Source organism: Grammomys surdaster, unplaced genomic scaffold, assembly GCF_004785775.1.
Source record: "Grammomys surdaster isolate TR1022 unplaced genomic scaffold, NIH_TR_1.0 125876, whole genome shotgun sequence".
NCBI lineage: Eukaryota > Metazoa > Chordata > Mammalia > Rodentia > Muridae > Grammomys > Grammomys surdaster.
The window spans coordinates 1,106,508-1,112,024 of record NW_021620701.1 but is presented as its reverse complement, the minus strand read 5'-3'; positions in this window follow the sequence as shown (position 1 = coordinate 1,112,024).

Below are 5,517 nucleotides of genomic sequence, written 5' to 3'. Positions count from 1 at the left end.
CTGCCCAAGTTCATGAGTGTGATAGCCATCTTGGATCCAGAACACAACATTTCACATCTCTCCTTCCCATCCTCCAGTTCTTACATTCTTTATGATGGAATTCAGACCCAGGACAAGTAGTTGAGATGCATATTTTACATACCAAAGTGGACGGAGTTCTAGGTTCTCCCAGAATCCTTTAGTCTCTACCTTTTATAGGGCGTGGCTGGCATACCTTTCCCTCTACCTTGAACTTTACAGCCCAGGGGCTGGACTTCCTCTCCCCCAGAAGCTCCTCCCTGTATAATCCAGATGTTTTGTGCTCTCTCTCTCTCTCTCTCTCTCTCTCTCTCTCTCTCTCCCTCATCCCCCTCTCTCTGCATTTTCTCTTCCCCCCATTCCTGACCTCATTCCTTGGGACCCTGAAGTCACCTGAGAGGGGTGTCCCTCTACAGTCCTCTTTATAGACTTCAGTCTGACGACTTGAATCCTTGAATCGGCTCATTTCAGCACCTTCTACCTGCTCTTCCTCTGTGTCCTGAGCCTCGGAGGAGCAGGGGTAGGGTTGGAAAAGATGTCTCACCTAGGTCTGAGCACCCAAGTCTCTTTCTCACCATGTTTGCCAGCCATACCTCTCTTCACCAGCCATGCCTCTCTGCATTGGTGGCTGCTACTGTAAGTGGCATCTTCTCTGTCCACAGTGGATCGAATTTTGAATATTTAAATTTTCTATACATGTGATATTAGGAGAGCATTGGAAACAAATTGAGAGAAGCACAGATTAAAGACTGGGGGGGGGTGATATAGCTCACCAAGCAAACGTCAAATAAAACAAAAGGCAGAGATGGCTTTAACTTGAGCAACAGGCTAAAGGCTAAAAGAGTCTTTTCTAAGTTTAAAGGAAAGCCGGGTGTTTTTCTGGGCAAGAGAAACTGGAAAGAGGAGGGAAGAAAAACAGAAACAGAGGAGCGAGCTGGCGGCTGATGGAAGAGCATCTAGGAAAAATTCTCAAGTGTAAAGAAAAGACCTTGAAAAGAAAAGAGCATTTCCACCTGTTAAACATGGTCTAAGGTGGATGATGGGTAAAGAAAGGCGCATTGTCAGGTCACACCGAGTGACCTCGATCACTCTATGGATGGGGGTCGGAGTGGGGGAGTGGAGGAGAGCGAGAGGAGAGAGAGATATGGAAGGGCTTTTGGCAGGACTCTGACAGGGAGTGACCCAAATACCTCTGGATGCTAAGAGCTCGCTGAGTTAGATCGCCTGGGTCTGTAGGCGCATCAGCAGGCCTGGGGACATGATGTCCTTTGGCATTGCTCAGCAGGCTGAGAGCAGAAGGACAGGAAATGGATGGAATGTAACAGCTGCGCACACAAATGTCCGTAGCTGGAGATCTCAGGAGACTCTCTCTGTCCATCTGATTCCCATTCTTACAGAATGTTCCAGCCAGTTACATGATATCATTTCTTCCCTTTGAAGATCATTATGAACCTTGGGCCATGAAGAAATGGCATAATTTGTCACTGAAATGTGTGGTGCGTAATGGAGAAAATATGGAAAGGTCTAAATCTTCAATAGTGCCTAACGGGAGACTGGGGAGGGAGCTCAGGCAGTCTGGTGCTTGCCTTGCAAGTTCAAGGACATGAAGTCAACTCTCAGAACTCACATAAAAGAGCTGGGTGTGGTTGCATGACTTTTAAAATCCCAGCAGTGGGGAGGAGGCGATGGGCAGATACCCAGGGCTTGCTGGGCAGCCACCCTATCCTACTCAGTGAGCTCCATGGAGAGACTCTGTCATAAAAAACTAAGGGGTGAACTTGAGAGAGGTGGGCAGACAGTTAAGAGTAGTTGCTTTTTCTAGGATACCAGGTTCAGTTACATGTAAGTCTCATGGTGGCTATCAACCATTGGTAGCGCCAGTTTCAAAGGATCGGATGCTGTTTTATTTACCTCTGTCACCACCAAACACATGTGGCACACAAACACACTCACACTCATACATATAAAAAAATTACACTGAATAAAAAAAAATCAAATTTTAGCTGTGTAGTGGTGGCACACAGCTAGGATCCCAGTGCTCAAGAGACAGAGGGAGGCAGATCTCGAGGCTAGCCTGATTTGCAGAGTGAGTTTCAGGACAGCCATGGCTACACAGAAAAACTCTGTCTTGTAAAACAACAAACAAAAACAAACTTTAATAATACTGAAAAATAAAGTGGACAACACCTGAGGAGCGGCATCTGAAGTTGGTCTCTGCTGTGGTCCCCCACACACTCACAACTACACACATACCAAAGATGAGCAACTTAAAGTTTAGTTACTGACTAGCATGGCTTCAGATCATAGTGTCTATAGACGGTATCAGTGCCCACTCCATCTTCCAGCCTGTGTAACGAAATAGTAATTCTCACGTTCCTCTGCAGGCGGATCTTATCACACACTGTCTAGTGTCCATCATTCTCTATGACAAACATTCTCAAGGGATTGGACTAGACTGGGCCTTAAAAGATCCGGACTCCATTCCAGCTTCGTTACAGCTATGTGCCCCCAAGTCATCTTACCATCCCTTGACCTTAACTGCTTGTTTGTAAAATAGGAAACTAGATAGACTCTCTCACAGCTCCACTGTTATTGCGTGGTTCTACAGTTTCCAGCCCTCCTTTAACCAAAGTTTTTCTCTGTGAGTGCTGTCCAAGTTGGACACTAGGGGTCACGTTCAGATAACCACTCACAAACACATCTGCCTGTTTCCTCAAGAGAAGGCCCAGAGCAGCTCGAGGATGCATGACCCGCTTTCTCATTGAAAGGACTTTGAATGAGCTCTGTGCTGCTTCCCTTTTGGTTCATTGGGGATGGGGGCGGGGCAGGAAGCCAGGCTTCTCTATCGGCTTTTTCTTTGGATTAATGTTATTTTCTTCCTTTCACACATGACCCCATCTAGTTCTTTGGTTGTGAGGCAAATTACTCATCTAAATGATTCATGATTTTCCTCTACCAATATTTTTTTTTTGCTAGGTAGGCTGGTCCCAAATCAGACCACTTCAAAAACAAGAAACAAGACAAACAGAGCCCCCTTTGTGGAGACTGGCTTCTCACTGAATGGTCAGCATTTCTTGTACTGCGGGGTGCTTTTGAGACAAGTGGGTTTCTGATTTCCTTGTAGTCTTGTTTTACTGATCTGAGCATTCCTGTGTCAAGCATAGATCCCCAGTTGTCTTCTTTCAATAGTTGGTCCTGGGGAAGGCAGATGATTAAAATTAAAATTAAAATTAAAATTAAAATTAAAATTAAAATTAAAATTAAAATGATTGACCATCTTAGGGAAAGGATAATTCAGTAAGCCATTTCCACATTTAATAGCAATGCTTTGTAGCATCTGTACAGCGTTACGGTTTTAAAGTGTTTTCACATGTATCATTTCCTTTTATAATCACTATGTGTCTCTTCTCCTCCCTCCTCTCAGATCTCCTTTGAAATAAAGGTCAAGAGGGACACAGACGGGACAGAGGAGAAGGCAAGTGCCTGGGGAGGAGGGTGGGGCTCATCTTGGCAGTCTGGGTTAGAGTCTTAGCTGCATCTCTCAGCAGCTACATATTGGCATGACACACTCCTAAGTTTGGATGTCCTCCCCTGAAAAACTGGCTCTGAATACCTCCTCTCTGGGTTAGTGGAGAGGTGGTCTTTTTGAAGAACTCACCTGTCTCCATCTTAGGCTTAAGAGCCATTTTATTTTAAAGACGAGATAGGTTCATTCAATTTAAGATTGAACCTCTGTTTTCTCAAGGATTGAGCGATGCCACACCTAGAACCTTAACTACTAATGTTTCTGTACTGCCTGTTGCAGGAGTGGCAGTCATGTCTGTGTTTCAGGAGGCTGTTGACTGACTTGTTATGGTTGCGTTCTGCTCCTGTAAGTCCTCCTACTTTCCCTGTCAGAGCCCTCATTTGGAATCCCCCTATCCCTGAGCTATATAAAAACCTCTCGTCTTCCTCATGTCTCAGGCTACTCTCTAAAATTCCAATTAAGGGTGAGATAGCCAGCTGGCCAGTGCCAGGGGTACCTCTAAAAGAAACCTTGCTTCAATTAGACCATTTGGATTTGCTCCTTCTCATCTCAACTTTCAGGTTTAACAGTTTCTCACATTCCTGCGGCCAGTTTGCCAGTCAGTCTCTAGATGTTATCATCCTGCTTGATCCCTAGACCCTAGTCCTGATACCGTCAGCCTGCAGGCTCATGGGCTTTGCCAGCCTGCCTTTCCGTGACTCAGTGTCAGCAACTTACGTCATCACAGACCTCAGCCAGGTGTGGTGTTTCCACTGTCAGTGGGAGTTGTTTCCTGTGGGTATTTTCCTATGCATCACACGTACCCTTTAAAAGGTTCCTCTGGACATTACAGCTCTGTCTCTCTGTATCTCTCCTTTTCTCCTTCTCTCTCTCTCTCTCTCTCTCTCTCTCTCTCTCTCTCTCTCTCTCTCTCCCCACTTCCTCCAATAAACCTTTTATGTTAGAGATCTGTTGCATGATGTAATCTCTTAGCCTTGGCCCCAACCTGCCAAGGTGCCCCCAAGACTTTGTCCTACCACTATGGTTCAATCCTTCCTGTTCCTTTTAGTGGGCAGACCTGAACCCACCCAGTTTTTTCTGGGTTTTAGATGGAATGGGCAATCAGCAGAAAACCACTTGTGTACATTCAGTGAGCCTGAAAGTAATGCCCTTGGAGAAAGGAGTTCAGGAAAGGAGGAGGGGGGCTGATCACCACCCTGGGAAAACTTCCAAGATGGTCTGAAAAGAGTAGTCACCTCTGGAGGTCAACCAGAGCAGGTAAGGGACACTAAAGGACAGGGACAGAGAATGTAAAAGACAGAAGGTAGAGCTGAAGAATAGACCAGGGAGAGTTGAGGCTGGAGCAAGGCCTTAAGATAAGTCCCACCAAGTCTAACCACAAAAGAGACAATCCCAGTAGGTCTGTAAGCAACCAGAGTGTTCAAAAGCTGACAACAGGAAAGTGTCCCATGGGAAAGAAAGCTGTCAAGAAAGCCTATTCGGGACTCAGGGGTTGGGAAAAGCCAAACATTAATGACATTTATAATCCACTAAGCCTCCTCAGGAACCCACAGTCTGTCGTTTTTGATGGTTCTTTAACCCTTTCTACCTGATACACCCCTTACTACCCAGAAGATTCTCTTTCTATTAAAAACAAAACAACAAACCCCAACTCTTTTGTTGGTTAAACTTTCTCTTTGGGGGCCTCAAATTTGCTGCTCTTTTCTTTAAAACGCTCTGTTTGGTCCAGTGGGTTCTAGTCCTTTCCTCAGATTGATGAACATTTTACACACATTTATTGTGAAATGCTTCGAGTCTGACAGTCTCATTACTATCCCTCCCCTCTTGTTCTCCGAGACTCTCCAGGCAAGTTCTCGAGCCCGTCTTTCTCCCCAAGCAGCTCCTGTCAAAATTACAGGTCTCATGATTCAATACTGCAGCCATGTCTTGAAGCCCCCACTTTTCTCTAGCCAGTCCAAACCACTCTCTGAACT